The sequence below is a fragment of the Vespa crabro genome, chromosome 2 (assembly GCF_910589235.1).
Source record: "Vespa crabro chromosome 2, iyVesCrab1.2, whole genome shotgun sequence".
NCBI classification, from domain to species: Eukaryota; Metazoa; Arthropoda; class Insecta; order Hymenoptera; family Vespidae; genus Vespa; species Vespa crabro.
Window position 1 is genome coordinate 9,755,793 of NC_060956.1, and position 24,094 is coordinate 9,779,886.

The 24,094-nt window shown below is 36.9% G+C and overlaps 1 long non-coding RNA gene across 1 annotated transcript; it reads right to left on the bottom strand.

Annotated features, from left to right (window-relative positions):
* Nucleotides 1-7,293: 7,293 nt before the first annotated feature.
* Nucleotides 7,294-8,946, bottom strand: LOC124433217. Its single transcript, XR_006944448.1, has 3 exons — nucleotides 8,593-8,946; nucleotides 8,339-8,494; nucleotides 7,294-8,215 (listed from the first exon to the last, which is right to left on the bottom strand). It is a non-coding gene; the product is annotated as an uncharacterized LOC124433217 (long non-coding RNA).
* Between the last annotated feature and the right edge of the window lie 15,148 nt (nucleotides 8,947-24,094).

Below are 24,094 nucleotides of genomic sequence, written 5' to 3' on the forward strand. Positions count from 1 at the left end.
GGTGAACTCATGGGTCTCGGTTAAAAACATAATGGCTTTAGAGAAAGGCAAATATCGCGTGCGCCGATCTTGTTTCTTTCCGTTCGCGGATAGACGATATTAATTTTGCTACACGCCATATAAGGTCGGAGTTACATTAACATACGTGCGTGTTCCCTCTCTCTCTATGTCTCTCTCTCTCTCTCTCTTTCTCTCTTTCTGTTTCTCTCTCTCTCTCTCTCTTTCTCTCACTCTCACTCTCACTCTCTCTCTTTCTTTCTCTCTCTCTCTCTCTCTCTCTCTCTCCTTCTCTCTTTACTTTAACTCACCGACCGGTTACGTCCATTACGCAACAAAGCTCGACGTACTGTTTCCCTATTCATAATGGCATACAATTTAGCGGAAAATTGGATTTTCACCTTAATCTCGATCCCCGCTACGCGACGTATCGTTAAAACTTGGTAATCTAAAAGCGTGGATCATGAAGAAGATAGAGAGTGAGGGGTGCAGAAAGAGAGAGAGAGAAAGAGAGAGCAAGTACCCTCTCGTTTTCTACTATAACGCGATAGCTAGCTCTGCTAGGGCGCGTAAACGAACGTATACGTGTAAACGCTGCTCCGATAATAGATTCCCGCTTTGGAGTTCGGAGTTCTACGGTGAATCTGTAACTCCGGCGATCAAACTGCTTGCAAAGTTTGTCGCTCGAATCGAATGGGAGTTTGGCTAACTCGTACGTAGAACGCCGTGGCTCTACTCTTCTCTCTTCTATCGTCGCCTATACGTGGATATATGTATCCTGTCATATATACATGTATATATATATATGTTATATGGATGTATACGTGTATATATGCGTAGGATAGGTATATCATATTCGTATATTTCCACACGTGTATTACTTTGTATCTTGCTTCGGTTTTCGATTTTGGGGAAACTTTATTCAACTTTACAGTCACAAGCTCTTCTACTTTTCTTCGTCGTAGTTGTCGTTGTCGTTGTTGTTGCCGATAGTGTACGAAAACTGCCTCGAAGATTTTCTTTATACTTTTTCATCTTTATACTTTTGACTATAAAACGAGGCAAGTCTTGTAATTTTCAACAGAAGAAACGTCTCACGTTGGAAAATTCTTTCCGTGTTATGCCATGCAAGCTTGCGTCGTGCATGAAGCATAGGCGTAAGTATTGATATTTTGTCTCAAGGTATATATATATATATATATATATATATATATATATATATGTAAACATTTCTTATAGATTGATAGGAAATATACAGGATGTATCGAAATTCCTATTACAAACTCTTACGGCTTGTAGAAAGGATTAAACTGATAAAGTTTTAAATAGAAACCTATGTCCGGAATATATTGTGCTACGAGTAAAACAAAAACAGATCAAGTGTTTAAATCTTCCAGTTATGCCGAGTCGAAGAAAATTACTGACATGAATTCCAATTCCAATTAAAAAAATGTCTTCAGTTTTTCCATACCGAAAGGATGTTTTATTCAATGTAATGTCATGTAAGGTCATGAAGCAGGTGTCATTTTTCTTTTGCAGTTCCAGTTATTTGTTCGGCATTGCGTCCTGGTCCACTACAAGAGCTGTACAACGTTGTCGAGCACCAACTTTGTTGCAAATATTGTACGTGCTTAGCATGTTTTGATACACTAAATACCTGTTTCATGACCTCGCATGACATGACATTGGATAAAACATCCTTACCATACAGGACATTATAATCTCTCTCTCTCTCTCTCCCTTTCTCTCTCTCTCTCTCTTTCTTTCTCTCTCTTTCTCTCTCAACGATAGCTAAAATTATTTTGAAGGTTCCGAAGATGATTCTTGAAAATTTATAGCCATTCCGTAAAAAGTACGCGAATATCTGTGACGCATGCCGGAAACCAATGGTGGCGTTTCTCCTCGCGTTCGTAAATCGGCCGGTGCGAATCGATAAATTTTTTGTAAGCCTCCAGAGGCTTAGAGAGGCAATAACCGATGATATAATGGTACGACTTCCTTCGGGCCGATAGCATGAGAGCTCCAGGTTAACCAAGCGTGAAAGTATTTTCGAAAATGTATCTCGAAATGTATCGAGTTCTCGTGCACGAGGGAAGAAAAAGGAGAGAGAGAGAGAGAGAGAGAGAGAGAGAGAGAGAGAGAGAGAGAGAGAGAGAGAGAGAAAGAACGCGTGTACGAATAAAAAAGAATAAGATAGAGAGAAAGATGGAGATGCTGTGTGTCACACGTCCGACGAATATTTCAACGAGTTCCAACGAAAATTTTTATCCTTTTCCAACCAATCCAACCCCAACTCCTCCGCTACATCGTAGTCTCCTGACAGCTTATGTATATAGGAAGGACGAATCGAAGCTTCCTCGTAGATTCAACACTGAAGGGCACTTATCGCTTTCTCGCACTCTCCTCCGATTGCGAGTAAATCGTCTTGCTACGAATCGACCTCGTAGCGTGACCTCCTTCGATACCTTTGTCGAGAATTTTTCGATGCTGACAGATCGGTTCGCGACAGGAACGATCGATTAAAATGGGGTAGGGAGGAGATGAGGAGGAGGCGGAAATTGGACTTTCGACTTGATAACTACTAAGCGAGGTCCATTATCATGCGTTTAAGGATTTATGTAGAACGGATTGTCGATAATCCGGAGAAGGAGAAGAAAAGGAAAAAGAAAAAAAAAAGAAAGAAAGAGAAAGAAAGAAGAAGAAAAGCAAGGGCTTTCTCGAATACAATGTAAGCAGCAGCAGCAGTAATAGCAGCAGCATCAGTAGTAGATACCAAACCAGCTTCGCTGCCTTTACTCGTTCGTTTTCTACTTTTCCATCCTGCACCTTTCTCGCTCATCTCGCTCCTTTGCAAGATTTACTTCATCCTTTCCTTCTTTTTCTTATCCCTTTTACCTTTTTCTTTCTCTTTCTCCCTTTCGCTCTTTCGACTCCAATCTCATTCTACTGGTAAAGGATTCAAAAGAGATTGAAAAAGATTTGGTCGATCTACCGCGAAGGAATCGAGAGAATGAGAGGAAGAAAAAGCATGGGAGAATGAAAAGAGAGAAAGATAGATAGATAGAGAGATAGATAGATAGATAGAGAGATAGAGATAGATAGGTAGAGAGAGAGAGAGAGAGAGAGAGAGAGAGAGGAAGAAAGAGAGAGAAAGAAGAAAGGAGTCAAATAACGGATCGAGAAGAGGACGTAAAGAACAGCCATTTTCCTTACCGATAAAATAACATTAAAACCTCGAGGAATCTAGCTAATTTTGGCACGTTACCTTCTTACAATCGCCATGATTTTCCTTCTCTTTTTTTTCTTTTAAGAAAAAAAAGGAAAATGCTCGTTCAAGACGGTGGGCTCTTTTTTCTTGGTAATGTATATTATAAAGCTGTCGCCCGTATAACAGTGGCCCGGGTGTGTCGCAGGTGCGCCTAAAAATACGTAAATATGCTTGCATTTTATAAAACGCGTAGGTATTCAGGAATGACGGGAACCGGGCCGTTGCCATTTCTCTACAGCGTTTTTCTCTACATATAGATATACCGCGAAACTCTTCCTAGTGGCAATACTTTTTCCGCTGTGTGAGCGGCGCGATTGTATCTCTCTCTTCCTCTCTTTCTATCTCTCTCTCTTTCTCTCTCTTTTCTGCCTACCCATCCCAACGGGTAGATTAGTTTTTTGTCTACGTTGCAACCAGCTCGTCGTTCGATATATATATTTTCCTATTTACGCTTTGCCCGTTCACTCCTTCCACATCGCTTACATTTATATTACATTTTTCTCCATTTTGTAATTCATTTTATCGCCGGCGGAATTTCTCTGGTTATGATCCTCGATAGGATTGGTATCGGTAGACGACAAGCTTATCGGTAGTTTCGATCATTTTATTATCGGCACGGCACTGATGACTGATATTTAAAATGCATACATGTGCATGGCACGATATGCAGAACGAATTAAAATCGTTCTATTTTTTCGTGTATTTTTTCGTGATATTTATAAAACTTATACGATAGCAATGTTATCGCATCGGGTACATTTGGATACGTATCATTGACTTATAGTATTTAACATCGTACCACCTGCATTTAATTTTTCTCGAAACTTTTTTAATCTACAGCTTTGATCTCTGACTAAAGGGAAAGACTTAGCACCTACACCTGATAATATCATCCATATGTACCAACCTATTTGTATACGCTCGGCTCGTCACGCTGGAATTTCTTTACGGAGAAAAGCGATTCGCCGAACATAGATCAATATTCGAAGGTTTCCACTTTCTCGCTTAGATGCAACGGAGTAAAGCCTTTTTCGCGATCACGTCGTGGTTATAACCTCGCGAAAAATGTCAACGTAGGTAGATAGGTATATACTACCTATGTTATATCGATCGAGGAGTATCGAAAAGTCGCCACGTTTACCACACGGTACCTCAATAAATCAGTCGAATTCCCTTCTCGATTCCCTTCTCGTACTACGAAAAGGCTTCGTGAAAATATCAAGGCGTTTTATGCGTTCGTCCTTCCTCGTCCTCGTAAAAGTTCCATGAGTTAGGATCGAGAATTACTAAATTCACTGCGAAGCGACACTGACGGAGGGTAGTAACACCGGCTACGAATTTCGATGGCTTAACCGACCGATAACGATACGATTCGTCGGGGACGACGACGACGACGAGTACGAGAACGATCGAGCTTCGATATTATGCTCGATGTGTAGTCATGAGACTCTCTCTTTCCTCTCTCTCCATCTCTCTCTCTCTCTCTCTCTCTTCTATGTCGATAGTAGGTGTCGTACGCTTTATACGTATGTGCTGTAGCCCTATCGGAGTGAGCGAGCTGTACCATCGAAGCCGGCGAGCAGATTCCAATTTAGATTCGACGTTGGTACGCTCAAGGCGTAGGAGAGCAAGTTCTCTCTCTCTCTCTCTCTCTCTCTCTCTTGTATAGAGTCGATGTTAGTTCGTACCTTCAACAACGTGGATGATGCACGCGCCGTAGAGCGACCAAGTCGTTCGTACAAAATACGCGGGCGAACAGGAAATTAAGGAGCGGGATCGAAGTCACGGAGAAAGTGACGGGCCAACAGTGAAGGTGCAACGCGTTGTCTCTGCTATGTGTATGAGATAGCTATTTTCTATGGTAGTCGTATTTGACTATATTTCGAACGTAATAGTATCTACCTTTTGCGTTATCTAGCTTCGTTTATCGATAGTATATCTATCCAACCTATCTTGTGATTGAATTACTTCGACTAAACGCCATACACATTCGATCTTTCAAACGCAAACTTAGATCGTGCATTGGGAGATCGAGTGGATGCTTTCAAATAAATTCTCAAGGAACTCTCTCTCTCTCTCTCTCTCTCTTTCTCTCTTTCTCCTTCTCTCTCTTTTCTTGTAATAAACGCGCAAAGTCGATCGATCATCGTGCTTGAAGCGATAAGAACGTGAAGGGAAAGGTGGTAAGGAGCAAGAAAGAAGAAAGAGGAAGAGACCCGTTTGAAAAATTTGGAAATCAACAAGCAACGCAAGAAGGATATGTATCATTATGATGTTGACGGTTAGAATAAAAAGAGAAAGAAAGAAAGAGAGAGAGAGAGAGAGAGAGAGAGAGAGAAAGAGAGAGAAAGAGAGTATGTGAGAAAGAGAGAAAGTAAAGTGAACGAAACGTTGAGTAGAAAAGGAGCGAGCGTTAGATGGAAGAATGGACGATAGAATGAACGGGGCGATGTAAAGGAGGAGGAGAATGGTAGAGAAGAAGGGATAGGAGAGGGGTTCGGTCAGGTATAGGGCATACCCACGATATATCGTGGCTGAGCCTTTATTAAAACTGCTTTCGGTATTATTGCTTTCCGGGAACGTCGGGCCTCGAAAATGGCATTTCCGCGAGATAGGCTGGTTTCTCAGTGTGCGTGCGTCTCTGTTGTTTTGTGTGACTGTGTGTGTGTATGTCCGAAAATGTACGTATATATCTACTGATATATACGTTCATGTATACGTATGTATACGTATGTATGTATATATATATATATATATATATATATATATATATATATATATATATATGTATTTGGCTCGGAGCAGGCAACATTGTCCCTGAGGGCACTACCACAAGCCGATGGACCAACGGTAGGTATGGCCAGCAATAAATATGCTCTTCACTTTGTACAAGTCGCTCGTCTACTCTTATATTGTCCTCGCTTCGTTATTGCATCCCGGGAAAAAAGCAATGCCGACCGGTCGGCACTTTCGACTGACGGCACTGGATGATCTTTGAAATCTGCATACGTGGCCGCACGTATTACAACACGGCATTTGACTTCTTTCACAAACAGGATGATCTCGTTTAAATGAAATTTTAGCTATATTCACATAAATTTATAGGTCATTTCGTTATAGCGTCCGATCTTTAATCTTGAACAAACATATCTACGTGAAAGGTCTTTGAAACGTATTTATTCAAAAATCATCAATGCTAAAACAAATTCTAACAAGTAATGTATAAGTTCATTATACGTTTTCATTTTTTGAAAAATTATACATATGTATATGTAATTAGATGATTTTTAATAAATCTAGGGAGATATGTTTTTCGTAAAAGTAACGAATTTAGATATAAAAATTATCATGAAGAAACATTTGTAACAATCAGTTGACTATTAGGTTGTACTATCAAAAAAAAAAAATTAAATTAATTCATTAGATTTAATGAAGAAATTATACAGACATATATTAATACTACGTAGGCTTGGCGTATTTAGTACACAGTTCTTGCCGTTAAGGACCTTTAGAGCATAGTATCCGAAGGAGTTAGCATCCTTGCCAAGACTATCGCCGCAGTTATCGCCAATACGAAGTCGTTCGGCATCAGAAGGCAAAGAGGAAGGACGATAGTAATAAAGGAGTCACGATGGTAATGGATGATATTGACAAGCACTTTCCTTCGTAGCCCGGGTCCAAACCTTCGAAACCTCACCCTCTCTTCATCGCTAGAAGGTGATGGCGCGTTCCTTCCCAAAGCACTAGTGGCGACCAAGCGCTGAATAGTTTCTCTCAGATCGTCCTGAACAATGCAAATTGATGCGGAATCGATACTAAGCTGGTAGGAGTTTCTAATAAGATTCCCTCGCTTCCTTCGTCGTGGCCTTTATATGTATATATATATATATATATATATATATATATATATATATATATATATATATATATATATACACAGTGACTTTAGAGGGGTGTTGAAAATGTATAGTTAATTCTCAGATGAAGGTACTTTTAGTTATTGCATTATCTTATACCAACTGTTCCTCATGCAATTAAATACATTCGATAGATTTCCAACGACGTTAAAGTAAATTGTTTCAAAATATTGATGTTGCCTGTTGCTTACTAATTGATGCTATAATGAAAGATATTCATTAGATCCATATTAGTTACGATTTCTCTTATATGCATAGATTGTACGTATATAAGAATCCAGAAATAATGATTTGACATGTCTATTAACATCATTTTTTATCATAATAGACATATTCATACTAGATTTTGAACATACAAAAATTCTCAGATCTTTCTCGTTTCGATATCATACATATTTGTTGTACGTTCCAAATTTTCTTTTGAGAATTTTTTATCAGCAAAAACGAGAAACGTTTTTCAATACTCTACTTTTATATATTTTTTTTTATTTTGTCTTGTCTTTTTCATTTTTGCAAAAAGTACTATGAGATAATTCGCATTCCTTGAGGATATATATAATGACTTGATCGTGAATAGAATAAAAATCGGACGACGTTCTTCTTTTGAAGGCGGAACACGGTAGTTGATAATTTTTCAGTGGGTTGCGGGATTGATCACGTCCCGGCATGTCCATCCAGTTGATTAACTGCGTATCACCCGTCCATCGTAGGACGCTCAGTACAGTAAAGTCAGGCAGGCAGGCAGACAGGCAGGTAGGCAGGCAGGCAGGCAGACAGGCAGGTCGTTCGGGCACCACGTAGCGTCCTCATTATCCGTAAATTATTTCGCTGCCGTCACGTTGGACCGACTAGGGAATTGGAATTGATTACGCTGAACGTATAGGGTGCAAATTCGTCGATCCGTAATAATGTAGGATACATCGTGTTTCGGCGGTTGCGTTTCGATACAGCACACCGTATGCATTGCCGTTTGCAATTGATTGTCCGGATTCCGACACCGAGAAGGATTCCGCTTAAACTCGAAACATTGCACCTACAGAATAAAGAGAAAAAATCACAAACTCTGACGAGTGCTCGTCAGGCCGATCGAATTATTTCGTTAAATCGACCGGGGCTAAAGTGCACCCTGTAGATACCGAGGGCGTCATCACCACACCTCTCTCTCTCTCTCTTTCTTCCTCTCTTACATGTACACACTCTCACTAGTTTGCTTGTTCTCTTTCACTTTCATTTCGTCGGACCAACCGTCTATGAAATCGTTCCTAAAACTTTGCTGTCGTTTTCTCGATCAAACCATCGAAAGTTCTAATTTCTAAAGAATAAAAGAGGAAAAAAAAACAAATAGTATTAATTCTACAAATTTAATAAAGTTTGATAAAAATTATACTATGTTTTTATGTAGTTACTTACTTGGAAATCTGATATATTCAAATAAGATAAAATTCTTTAAAACGAAATCTCTTGCTGATAGATAACACTGTGCTATTACTTTCACCGAAGGAATAAGGGGAAGAAGATTAAGTTAATCGTCGTGGATACAGAGACAATGGGAGACAGTATTCGGAGACAAGCGGACGAAATGGTGGGGGAAAAAGGAATGAGAAGGGGACAGTGAATAATGTGAACACAATTTGACTGCAACGGCATTAATTATCAAGACGTTGTGAGGATATACCTGTATATGCCTGTACGTGTACCTGTTCATCTAACACTACCTTGATAGCTTGAATTGACGATGGAGCGAGAACCATCTAATTACCCTCGAACTTCACCGAGAGAAAGAGAATACTAGATCGTCAGCATCGTGCGGATGTACCTACTAGATCCATTCTCGTCTCGTTCCCCACCCCCCCTCTCTCTCTCCCTCTTTCTCTTTTTCTCTCTCTCTCTTTCTCTATTCAGCTATATATCTTTCTTCCTCTTTATATAACCTTAGCGTAGTTTGTATTTGCGTATAGAGTCCACATCAAGATAATAGTCGGCATTATATTTTAACCGGTTGAATTGGATTGAAACGAATCGCACGCATCTACTCAAATTCGCTGGGTTCGCGCTTATGTAATTATGCCACTTCCGTTCGCGTCGTACGAAACTAACCGCGCGTACATATGCGTGCATTTATAGTAATCTACGCGAATACGTATATAGATATCTACACGTATGTAACGTGTATCCACGTACAAGTTTACGCGTATACACAATATATTTCGCGTATATCACCGTACCGTATGTTACGATTGCAAATACGTTAAACGTGCATACGTGTGTAGGTACATCGGGTTTCATTGGGCAGACTTATTTCGTGGTCGTCCTAGTCTCATTCGCACGATGATAAATGGGTTAATTAAGCGTTTCGCGTTCGGCCTGGCTCGCGCTTCACCGACGGTCTCCAATCTACCCCGGCTAGCTTTGTTTATCGTATTGTGTAATACCCTGGCTGTACCGAATCAAATTGATTTTCTTTCTTTCATTTTTTTGCTTTTTTTTATTTTTGCTTTTTTCGTCGTTTTTCTTCTCTTTCTTTCTCTTTATTGTCATTTGCTTTCACTAACACATGTGCATGTAACGTTTAAAATTGCTTTTATTAGTTTTTCTTCGTTACTTGTTCGTGTCTATGATTTTATTTTCGTATTGTCTTTTCTCCGAATGCATTTATTTGATCGAAATAGTCGAGTTCGTCATAACAAACTTAATCGTCGTCGATCATATTAAATGGTATTACACGATTTCAATGAAAATCAGATCGAAGAACTCAAAGCGAAATTTCATGACACAGTTTCTTCTCTTTCTATCTCTCTATCTATATCTCTCCGTCTATCCTTTCGTTTCTATCTTCCTTTCGGAGGTCGAATTAAGGCGTTGAGGGTAACCATAATCGCTACGTCTCGGGATCCCGTTGTCGGGTCACGTACCGAGATCCGGGTAGCTAATTAGCCTTCCGCAGCTCGAATGATCCACCCTGGTCAATCAGCGGCGGAGATTCGGTCTTGATTCGATCCTCGGAGTCTCGTTAGCACCATCGTATATATTCTCTACTCTCTGCTCTTCAGGTTTGTATTAGATTTCCGTTGGAATATCCGGAGGACTATTAGTTTGCAACTACACCGTATTTCGCATTACATCTATGTTATTTTTTAATTTACGACATTTTTCTCGCGAATATTTGCTAAGTGCATCGTCCGTGAATATATATATATATATATATATATATATATATATATAACATAATATACTGTATGCAGATATACATATGATGCGAGATACGATGTGGTATAATTTTACTTTAATATTTTAGAAAGGTTTACGCTTCAACTGGTATTATATTCGTTGAAAGAAATGTTGCAAGGAGAGATAGGTCTTTGGTGAATTTGAAAGAACCGGATAAAGTATAACGCAGTACGAAAAGAGAACATTTAAATGTAAGATCTCTAAAGGGTGTTTCTGGCATCAAAGCTACGGACATTTCCTTTTAGGAGCTACCAAAATGTGATTAAACGTAGCAATTCCAGTCATCCGTAGGTAGATACATATGTATGTACGTACCTAACCTATATGAGCTTTTCCCGCTCTTTCCCTTTGACTCGTTCGAAACACTAGATTGGTGCCTTTCTCGATCACAAAGCATTCGCCTAGCGTAGATATTTCTAACCTACATAGAATCGTTCGCGTAATTTCGATTTCAATTTTCATTTTTTAAAGATAAGCCAAATGAGACAAATCTTTCAACAATTGAATCGAGAAAAAAAAGGGTAAAAAAGAAAAAGGAAAAGAAAAAAGACAAAAACAAAACAAGATTTACAATAAAACTTTTCGAAGAGTAAATCTTTCCCGTAGAGAATGAATGATAGAAAGTGGGAGAAAGAAAGAAAGAGAGGGAGAGAGAGAAAGAGAGAGAGAGAGAGAGAGAGAGAGAGAGAGAGAGAGAGAATGAGAGTGAGAAAGAGAGGAAAAGAGAGAGGTAAAAAGAGAAGTAAAGAGAGAAGTTAAAGACAGAGAGGTAAAGATAGAGAGAAAGAGAGGAAGAGAGAGAGAGAGAGAGAGAGAGAGAGAGAGAAAGAGAGGAAACAAACATCACGTGTCTTTCTCGAGTTAACGAGCAATCCATTACTCGAATTAATATCTGAAGCAAATTGCGTTTCTCTCTACGGAAAGGTAGCTAGGGATTCCGTTAACGCGCTGATCCTGCGTCTAGTAGCAGGACCGAGCAAACGGCATGGTGGCCGTTGTCAGCGCGCTATTACTAATTCAGAAGGCAGGCGGTTGCTGTGGTGCAACGTTATACGGCAGACGACGCATTCTGCATAGCGCATTCAACGGCACAATGGGCCGTGGATGCGAGTTTTGAAATATGAATATGAATACGGGCGCAAGTGCACGCTCCGTCGAATCGAGCCAACGAAGACAGGAGGCTACCGATCGATGATTCGCTTTCTCTACCTTTTCCATCTCTCTCTCTCTCTCTTTCTCTATCTCTCTCTCTCTCTTTATCTCTCTCTCTCTCTCTCTCTCTCTCTTTTTCTCTCACTCGCTCGCTCGCTTTTACTCTATTTCCTTCTTTCTCTTTTTCACTCGTCCATCTCCACATCTCTCTCTCTCTCTCTCTCTCTCTCTCTCTCTCTCTCTCTCTTTCTCTTTCTCTTTTGCACCTATGCACAGAGTATATTCTCACCGGTATATATCTACCTCTCGCGATAAAGCCGTGGATGATTTATTGGATTGTTAAACGGGAGAGATCGCCTGTGTCCTCTCGATCCTCTCTATAAGAGTGAGCGAGATAGTGAGAGGAAGGGAGTGAGAGAGAGAAAACGGAAGGACGAGCATTTCTCCACGTTCTCAACGTGACTTGGCCTACGAAGCTGCAACGTTCACAAATCATTCATCGATACCGTTCTAGAATGGCGAGGATTTATTTATCGAGAGTGTTAATAAACCTTAAAATTTGTGATGATTCTAGCGCTTTTGAACTTAGCCAGGTCAGTTGGGACTGACCCTAAGCCAGAGTGCCATCGAATTTTCCCTAAGCACGATAATCCCTGACTGATAAATCTTCGTCCAGCGTGACTAAAACTGCACGACGCTAATCCGTGTGGAATCGCGTTGCTTAAATAATTGTGTCGCGCTATCCTTTGTCTCGTCGGTAAGTATATTTGCTTCGAATGATTATGCATAGAATACCTGAGCAAGCGTATAACGATAATACACTTAGCATACATTTCTCCGTGTAATTTTGGAGTCTAGTATCTTTCTTGTTTTAAAATTGTGTCAACCTTTTTAACGTTTGTTTCGACTGAAAACCTAATTAAAGAATTAATTGATTCTTTATTATATTATCTAAAGGTATATTTAATATCGTTACACTGAGTTACTCGAAAAATGGAATGATATAGCCAATAAAAATGTCCATTGTTTAACGTACAGTGAAACACACAAAACGAATAGGTATCGAAGTAAACAACAAGCAGTGAACGCCTTTGATTTATCTTTACTGCCATCTCCTATCGACCCTGGCTACGAGTGGAACTCTCGACTTTTTCCAAGATTTATCGAAGAAAATCGTCCGAGAGGGTGGAAAATTCGTTGTTGGCCAGCGCATACGGGAACGATCTCGCGGTTAATTTCACATATATATACTCATACGCATATATGTATTTGTAAAGCGTGGGGAGATCGGTACGCCGATTTGGTGGGACGTGCTGGAAGCTCGGAGCACATATTTACCCTTTAACATGAATCCTTCCCTTGGTCCCTCTTTCCTGCAATCTTTTCCCTCTTCCTCCTCTCTCTCTCTCTCTCTCTCTCTCTCTCTCTCTCTCTCTCTTATATAGAGAACACTCGTGGCGAGAAAGAGCTGGATGAAGGAGACGAGAGACCCTCGGCAAGATGCTGCCGCCGGCAATAACTGGTAACGTATTACCACTTCTGGTCGGTTGAGCGCATTTAGATCGCCTATTTGGCAAGGTACCCGAATAACTTTGCGTTTTACTCCGGCACGAGCACGAATCAAGCGCGAAAGCCGCGCCAACCGGCGAATTACGATGAAGCGAGAAGCCGATATCGCTGTCGATAGTCGCGAAAAGTTTGGAAGGAGAGCTTCTTGTTTGAGAAAAAACCTTTCAACGTAAACCCATTCTTTCGATTGCTTTACTCACCGAAAATGGCCATTTACAGTTTTTACTCATTATCTAATTTAGCTCCTTCCTCACCTTTTTGTTCGCTCAATACATTTGTTTTTAATGACATTGCTATGCAAATGTTTATGATAGAAAATTTTTAAGAATTTGATAAAGCAAATGAATCATTTTATATTATTTTAAAGATACATCTGTTACATTATCTTTCAAGGACATTCTAAGAGAACTAGAAATCTCTTACAAACCAATCACTTTCCACATTTTTGCATAAGGTAGCAGGTATCATCTCGCAATCGGTTAAAATTTAACTTGATTCAATATTAGGATATGGCATATTAATTGAGAAATTTTGATCTAGCTAAGTAATAGTATAAATAAATTAATGCTTTCATTAAATGCTTAAATTAATGTTTTGCATATCGCAAACATAATTGCTGTCATAATTGGCGTATAGTGAGAATTTCCCCGTTTCATTCAATCAAATTTCCATTACTATGTGTCATGTTATTTCCTCAATTTTATTCTACCGTCATACAAGTATCGGTGTACAGTAATTTCTACTTTTATCGAAGATATCGATGAATCAATAATATCAATTTTCTCATCATTAAGATTATTTATAAATAATGAATATTGAAAATAATTTGTATTAAAAATGAGTAACGTTTTTAATTTAGTAATGGACATTAAATATTATATTAAATAGTATTATAAGTAATGGAATGATATAAGTATAATATTTAATATCCATTACTGAATTGAGGAATGAATCGATATATATATCATTGCCTTACCACATATTCATTACATACAAATATTATTGATCTTTTTCGTAATAAAATAAGACTGGAGGAATAGCATAAGATACAGAAAATGAAATTCAGTCGCATAGAGAGGAAACTTTTATCGTGATGAATTAATGTTAAATTCGTTTCTTTTAATAAAGAAAAAGAAGAAGAAAAGAAAAGAATAGTAAATTAAAAAATAAATAATTTTTAAATGTTAATAACTTCGAAAAAGAAAAAAAAATAAATGTTGTCGTTTAGTTGAGTTGAGTGTTTTTGAATGGAGATTTTTCGAAGGATCGAAAAATATTTGTAGCAGAATTATATGTCAAAATAAATTCAACAATGATGGTGTACACTATTCGACTAACGAAAGAAACACTTTAGTTAGAGTTTCAATAAGTGTCGCACTTACGAATTGTTCAGAAATCTTCAGAATTTACAAGTGAGATTTAATTGCTGATATAAATGTGATTGATTATCAGAATGAGACTGCACTGAGACTGTGATTGTACGCGAAATAATGTATTTTTCGACCGAAAAATTTTTGAGACTGATCTCTCATATCTCAATCCGATATGGCCATCGAATAATTTTTAAAAATGAAGAAAAGAAAAAGAGAAGAAGTGTAAGAAGAGTTTCCATAAAAATTGAAGAAAGAGAAGAAGTGATCTTTCATTTGTCCTTTAAATATCTTGGACATATGGTCCCAAATGTAGCTAATAAAATAAAGTACATATTCAAATCATTTTAGATCCCGAGGATTCATTGTCAGGTTTCGATTTACTTCGTGAATTATTTATTTGATAAAAATATTCGAATGAGCGAACAAAATTAAATGGTTTCCACCTTAAGTACGGAACAGAATACTTGTCACATGTTTCGGTACGGAACACATCGAGCTCTTTATGTCTTTTACTAAATGAAAATTCCATTAATCCTACATCCGCACTGCATACGACACGATCGTTATTAACATGTATTAATATTTCTTATTGTAGAATAGAGCTGGTGGGAATAAAATAAAATAATACGGAAAATGAAATTCAACCGAATATGGAAGAAATCAATTGTCGTAAAAGTATTATAGAAATGAATTCTACGTTTTTCTTTGCATATAAATGTATATCATTATTCACAGTAGTTCAATTTTAATCGAACGAGAAGAAGACTCAATAGTTGATAACTGATAGTTGTATATAGTTACGAAGATTCTCAACGATAACCTTCTGCGTGAAACTTAACCGTTCGTCCGTGAATTATTCGTTAGGTAGGTCGTGGAAGCGGCCACGCGAAACGCAATTACGAATTACGCGAAAACGGCTATTGCGATCAAGCTGATATGAGACGAATCAGGCCACGGATCCGATAGGGTTCTCTCTCTCACTATCTCACTATCTCTCTACTCTCTCTCTCTCTCTCTCTCTCTCTCTCTCTCTCTCTCTCTCTCTCTCTCTCTCTCTCATTCTCTTCGTCGATGCAACGCGGTGCATCGCGCCGATAAGCTCCAACAGAGATTCGCGTAAGCCGCGATAATGGCGACGGAGCCTTTGAAAAAATACTGCCAGCACCATGCTTTTGATCCCTCTTTCCGAGATATCGCGAACGAGCGATCGCAGGTGAAATGCCATCCGTACGGACGATAAAGTTCTTGCATGAAACCGTTCGAGAGAATGATTTTGAGATCGAATAAATCCTCTAGCATTTTCATTTTTAGACATTACCACAATTTATGGATATCTAAAACTATCTGAGATATTTAATTTTTTTTTGGATTTTTCATATTAACGTTTCAATGTAAATATATGCGATTGTTTGTTTCCACTTTACTGTTTAAATGGTTTCACAGATTGACTTATTTTTTAGAATTTATACGAAAATTAAAATTATTCGCAAGTGAGGATCCACGAATAATTCTGGCACAATTCGATTTCCGGTTTTAAAATGATGAGAATTTCATGAATTCGAAGATTCATTAAAAAATAGCACATACCAATGGAAAGAATATTAAATTCGCGAGAATATTGAAAATATTCCTTAGGAATATTCAATGTTAAATATTATCTTAAATTGAAGCAATCAAAGATTTTAAAAACGGATAAAAGTTTCAATTGACTGTGGACTTTACGAAAGATCTCTATTTTTGTCTTTAATTTTTCTATCAATAATGTATTTCTATATATGCAGATTTATACATATACGTGTGCGTACAAGCACGTTTCGATTCTGGAGTTTAAATGGTTGAGCGAATTGATTTGAAATTTATACCAAAAATCAAGTTACGCTTCGAAAACCGACGAATAATTTCGTGATCGATTTGACTTCCGTTTTCAAAATAGTACAAAATTTTACGAACTGTGCAGTGTAGTTGATTTTTCTTTGTAAAATGTTCTTTTCTTTTCTATTTTTGCTTTTCCTTTTTTTTGTGTTTCTTTTTTTTCGTCTCTTTTTTTACCACTGCGAATGATCGTGAACGAAATTTACAAAAACCAAATATGTACAGCGATTTATTTTTAAAACGTTTTCACGCTACCCGAAATATCGCATAACATAACGTCTCGTCTGAATTTTACACACAATTTTGCAGTATGAACCCAGGAAAAGCGTGGACGATGCAATGCCGAATTAATAGAAAGTTATTTTATTTAAACATACTCTTGCATAATACAAAATATTGTGGTCGATGGTGCGCGTTAGTAACGGCTTGGAAAATCACTCTTCTCTCGTGTAACGTCCATTCTGGATGACTTCGATGTATAAGTAATAAAATACACAAAGAAAGAAAGAGTAAATATCGAATAATGAACGATAAAAATTTTCAACTCATACCGAAAAAATAATGAATTCGAAAAGACGAAAAGATAAAAATCAACATTGCATTGCATCTGAAATTCATTAAAAAAATTCAGAGAGTAAATTGAAAAGAATACAATCGATGATGATTATACAGTGATTAATAATTTCATCCTTTAGCGTATTACATCTCGTAACAATGGAAATGAGAAAAAGAAAGCAAAGAAAAATCATGATAATCAAAGGATTCCTTTCGAGAGAAGAGTCTCATAATGAGTGCTCACGTACTAATACCGATTTTCCTCATTATGAAACGCGAATGTCCTCGCTTTCGGGAAGCCAGACTCGAGCTTTTCCCATTGATAACATCGGCAAATCCTCTGGTAGTGTAACGAGCGAACGCTCGCGTCGAACGTTACGTGGGATATTTAGAAATGAATTATTTCGGCATCATGATATTGCGTTCCCTCGTTACACGTGTACCGATCAAATCAGGACAGAGTATTCATTATAATATTAATTGACGAGCGCAATACCAAATCCCCAGTTCTCTCTCTCTCTCCCTCTCTCTTTCTGCATACTGGCTGCTGCTTTTGATCGCTTTCAACGATATGAACTATGAGACTCGCGAGTTCGTCGAATCACATTATATTTCCATTTTCCGTCTATGTGCCGGTACGATGAAGGTACATACAATGTGTCGCAGAAATATTCAGACGCTTTTTGATACCAAGAAATTTTCATTAGACTAAATAATATTATTCCGTATTCGTGTTCTATAATGAAGTATGTTAAAACTAAAAAAAAAAGAAAAAAGAAAAGTTAAAATTCATGTCATCGTATAAACTAAAGTGAATGTTGAATATTTGATTTTAAAATTTTTTGAATAAATATCTACTGGATATACATACGTATATTCACATATATGTATATATATATATATATATATATATATATATATATATATATATATATTCAAGTTATAAAACATTTATAAAAAAAACTTTGTTTATCTAATTCTTGATATACTTAATATGGTATAAATGTTTTTACTTATATTTAAAATGAAATAATTATTTAATTTTGAAAATGTCCGAATATTGTATTTTTCCGACTCATTGTCGCGTTAGTGTTACAATTGTTCTGAGTTGGCGCAGACGGTATCATCACCGATGATATGCCGATTCCGGTGGGGTTACTCTGTTGGTGGTGTGTGGTGGGCATTCCCAAAGGGACCGGGAAAAATCCCATTTCAATATTTCACGGCTTACGCCCTATCGCTCCTTGCCTGGTGCGTATCGTTAATACAAAACATGGCCTGTTGGTGCGTCGCGATGCGATTTAGATTTTCACTTCCCTCTCTTTTTCTCTATACCTATCTCTATCTCTATCTCTTTCTCGATAAACTACGTGGATTCCATTTTCAAATGATGCGTCAACAGTAATATAAATTACTTTATGTTGTTTCGCTAGTATGTTTGAGTTTTAATTATTTTACATTTTTTTTTGTCTTCATCATCATTTACCTTATGAGGTAGTAAAAGAGTATTAGACGTCGAAATCGTCAAAGTTTTGATTAGGTAATTAAACGTGACTATGTAAGGTTTTTGTCCCGTTTTAATCGATGTTAAGTATTCAAGTTTTTTTTAACAATCATGAAAGTGTTCATACATTTTTCTTTTATATTTCCTTCTATATTTTAGAAATTTTCGATAATTATCTACATGTTTCATATATTTTCTTCATTATTAACCAATTAATTCGTTAAAACCTAGTATACGATGTCCATTTTGTTTGTCTCTTGTCGTGAACTATTTTTTGACGATCTTGCGAAATACGCTTTACCTCGCTAATATTCAGATAATGTTTTAAGCTATAGGTGAACATTAATAAAAATTTTTGATTTATACTTACCACTATAAGCAATTCGAATTTACTTACATAATCATATAAAGAATAAATTTATAAATAATAAAATAATTCGATTTCGATTTTATTGGTTATAAATAAAACATGAATCGTTTAAATTTATAATATTTTTTGATTGGTAATGCAATAATGGATAGTATCCATAGTTTAAAATAAATTCCTTTATGTAACATATGTGACAAAAAGTACAATCGTATTGGGTATTTTAAATAATACGAAAGATATTTTAAATAGATATTTTAAAGATATATTAAATAATGAAAAAATTAAATTTAAAAGTAATTTCAATAATGAAAAAATCAACGATTTAAAGAAATGCGTTATACATAACTATAAACTATAGTGTGCATTTAACATTATCTTAACTCTCAGAAGATAGCATAGACTACATAATAATAAAATTCTTGTTATCCGTAAATGATTATAGGAAAAGAAGACCCATTATAAGGCCCGAATGCGTTAAACTGTATTATAACATTTGTTTTTGTATATCGTATTGTAAATCTAATATAATCAAACGTTTCGTTCTTTTTTTCTTGGTTATATTTACCAGGAGATACAGGATACAGATATGATACCCATTTTGGTCTTTGTGAATCATACATAAGATAGGAGATAAAATTACACTGAGGGATATTTAAATCAACAGAATTATCAGATTGTCATACCTCATGGGTAAAGTCTATAAACTCAACGTCACCAAGTATAATTACCTTTAAGCTGGTATCCTTATAACGTGGTAATAACATCTTTGTATTTCCATTTAACTAACGTAAGAGATATTCACCCTTGTTCCATATTAAAAGCATATTAATTTTTTACAGACATACACACATATATATATGTATATTATATAGATATAAAACTTTTACAATATCGTGACGGACAAGATTCTCGTTATTTAAGATAACAGTGGAAACTTCGAATGAACGTGTAACGAATTCGAATACACAAAAGAATGAGTTTCTGAAAACTCGCAAGGAATCTGCGTAGAAATATATATATATATACACATATATAGATATACATGCATACATACATATATATATATACATATATATATATATATATATATATATATATATATATATATATGTATATAAAAGAGCTGCGATTTTTCACGCACCGGCTGGCCTGAATGTCGTCGTCGCCGTCGTCGTCGTCGCCATCGTTGTTCGTTTCCCACCGAACGTAGCAAATGGCTCGTGTACTACCAAGGATGCAGGGGGTTAAAAGAGTAGAAGAGAAAGAGAAAGAGAGAGAGAGAGAGAAAGAGATAAAAAGAGAGAGAGAGAGAGGAGAAAAGGGTGGAAGGTCGAGACGCGTCACGTACGTGCTACGTGCGTTGGATACGTTAGTCGTAAACGGTCGAAGAATTGCATTCGGGACAAACCTGGTATAGCTCGCGATCTTCCTCTTTCTCTCTCTCTCTCTCTCTCTCTCTCTCTCTACCCTTCTCTCTCTCTCTCTTTCTTTCTCTTTATCCGTCAAGACGAGAAATAGCACGGATGGACCGTTACTTAAAGCGTACTCCACTCCGAAACCTTCTTTACTCTTTTGCTAAGGTCAAAGAATGCCTTTCTATACGGTGGCTCAAACTAAATCCCGACGATACCTCTTCCATCGACTTCATCCGGCAGCTTTTATGATCGACGGACCAGTTTACTATCGTCTATCTTCTTCCTTTATTCATCAAAGATATACGATCACGTATAGTCGTACCTATGTAGGTATACCTATATGAGCTGTTAAAAAAAAAGTTTGAGAGAGGATTTGGTAGATATATCGTACTCAGTAAATTGCTTAAGAAATATTTACACGGGATAATAACTGGGATTTTTATTATTGAAGTATCTCGGTACATTTATTTGGTAAGTGGTTCACAAGGATTCATAAAATTGTTCGTTTTCGTATTTCTTTCGAGACTTCAAGCTTTAATAATCTGTATACATTTAATAATCTGTGATTTTATAAATTAGGTGAATATTAAATGTTACATCTCTCTATTTCATAGTAAAGGTGAACCTTTGTATATATCATATTGTGTATATTGCAAATTTTTGTTAGGAAGAGAACAAAGGAAAAGCAAACAAAAAATTGAAAAAGTATAGAATGTCGAAGGACGACTGTCGAGGTAGGACAGGAGGTAGGATGATGTATCGTGACAGCTCGAATATTGCACCCGGTATTATCCAAGCACGACAGGCTCATTTGTGCCGAGTGGATCCCTTCCCCTTGGCACTCGATCCCCAGATCGGTATGTATGAACACTAATGGGCCGGAGGATCTCCCAGTCTCTGACATATACTCATTGGCAGCAATAGGTCGTTGTATAGGGATGGACGCGCACGCAATACCGTGCTCTGCTTGGCAAGGAACGTCAAAGGGATGAGAGGAAATGTAGTCGCGAGTTTCTATTCTTATTTGTATCATGCATGGACATGGACAGATTCCTCGTTATTATATACAGTTCAACGATTTTAAATTTAGCTTTCTTTTTTTTCATGATCTTTTGTTCGTGAATCTTTCACAGGTAACAAATGATCGTTAAAAATCTTTTTGTCATATTTCGAATCTTTTATTATTCGAAAGGATATAATCTATGACGTCAACGCTAAAAAAGAGATCTTGCTTAAATTGATATATCCATTCTATAACTTTTTGTTAGATAAAAATAGAAAATAAAGATATAAGATACCTTTTACAATTCTGTTTTTATTGGAAAGTTTGTTTTTAGTTTTACAAATGCCAGAAAAGAAACGTTGAAAATGTTTTAAATAGAATTTAAAATTGAATGCCGATGACTGTCATGGTATTCAACGTGTTTAAAATTTGTGGCAACTTCAACTACGATTCGATTTCAACGAGTACAATAATCTCGAAAAATTCTTTTGTCTCGTACAGGAAGAACTTTTTTACAATGAAATGTCGTCCATGTGATAGATAGCGCGAGAGAAAGGTGTAGGAGGTTTCGCGTGGCAGATGGAGAGAGAGAGAGAGAGATAGAGATAGAGGTAGATTGACAGATTGTTCGATAGATAGATACGTCAGGGCGAAATCGAGCAGGTGTCGCTTTCGAGACAACCGAGTACACTTTATTCGAATGTCCGTGCATCGACCGGGAACAGATGCACGGGAGGTAAATGTACTCTCGTTCGAACGCGTAACTGCGTTAGTATCTTATTCATCGCGTTATTTCGCTCGGATATCTTTTGAAAATTTATCGGGAGACTAGTATGACCAACGGTAACAATTCTGATGTAAAATCGATCTTAATCCTTTTGAAAGATCATATTGTTTTTCCTTTTTTTTTCATGTAAACAATACGATATTTTAACGATTTTGAAACTTATAGTTGATTATTGTTGCATTGTGAGAACGTAACTATGAGTTCATTTTCAGATACACATCTTGTATAGGACTAGCGATGATAATCGATTTGCACGGAGGATTTGTCCCGTTTCTTCCTTGTCGTCAAAGTTATAGAGACCCACCAGTTGTGATGAATAAGGGCGGCGGGTAGGCTAGGATACCGTTGAAGGCCATCAGCAAAATACCGCTCGTCGCGTTCCCGCAAATTAATGGGAGAACGCGCGTTCTTTTAAATGATCCCATGAAGCTCGTGAGGTAGATGCGCGATAATAAATATTGCGCGAATTGAAGTTATCACAGTATTTTTGTTGAAATAAGATACAATTATTGATGTATTTTTGTAATAATGTATAGTTAGTTGTGATGTTGCATTTTAGATTGTGCTGTATACCTCCGATTAAGGCATAACCAATGATATTGATAAAATTTGGCTGTATTACTGGTGAGTGCGAATGCTTTGATGCGACTGTCTGTAGATTTCTCTCGAACTATCCACGAAGACATTAAGAAAAGGGAAATGAAAAGGGAAGAGTTTAAGTAAAAAATGCCAGAAAGGGAAAGCAATATTCTTATTGATCGTGGGCGTGTCAGGATAGTTCGTTGGAATGTTTAAACAATTCCATGTGTGCTCCTTTGTTCTGGTGATGGTGTAAACTAGAGGATGTCAATGGATATTTCAAGATTAGGCGCCAGATAAACCTTGGTTCGGCGCGTCTAGGCGTCTACCTATTTATTTATTGCCCGGCTTGATATATTATTGAAAATTAGGTACTTGACCAAAAATGCCTAAGCTCAGACAAAGGTGGCAATGTGTTTTTTATCTATGTGTTTTCTTAGCGAGTATTCAACGAATTCTCAAGGACAGATATTTCTAATAGTGATGCATGATCCTTAAGAGAAAATACTGTGAACAATTGAGGAACGTACATGTGCATCAATAATAACGTTAAATCGATTACGATCATATAGTATCGGTCATATAGTATCGTTCATATAGTATCTCATTTGATGTATCTAATTTCGCTCATACATTTTTTAAAAATTTCTTCGAAAAAATACGTCGATGGTTGAATATATTTTTTATTTCGATCCCCATGAAAGATCGTTCTCTTACTTTCGTGCAAATATGATATGATACTTCATCAATGTTGAAATTTATGCATGATGATGTTGGATCAATTTCGATGTCAAAAAAAAGAAGAACAAAAAATGAAAAAAAATGAGAAGAGTATAACCGGTTAACGAGTACAACCCTCAAGAGAGCGTAAGTTGAACCGACTTGTGGAATTGTAACCGAATAGCGGATTGAAATGACATCCGCCACTTAGGAGAAACTCGACAAGATCTTAAGAGCCTTGGGGCCACGATGACTCGATGTCCTATGTAAGCTTATAGAGGCAACCGCGTTGGTAGATGTTATGGCTTGACCGACGGTCGTGCAACGTCTATCTATGTAAGTATGTACGCATGTATATACGTATGTATGTAGGTATGTACGCGTAGTAACCTACTGAGAAATGACTTTATTACGGAATATCATGTCACTGGTATGAAATCCCATTGCCCTTTCTCCTCCAGACATTCGATCAAAAAAAAAAAAAAAAAAAAGAAAAAAGAAATGGAGAAAGACGATGGACTACTACTCATAGTGGATCTTGATACTAATCACATTTTTCCTATGATTTTCGAGTTAATAAAACTGAAAAGTGTTTTCTTTTTTCCTTTTTAAATAAAATATCAACAGATACTTCATTGTGACAATCGTAAATATTTTATAAGAAGATGCAAGATTTATGAAAATAGATTAAGATTTAGAAAATAATTTTTTTTTACGTTCATAATCATCTGAATTAAATTGATTTAATCATCCTTTGATAGGTACGTTCTTCATACGTAACTTCA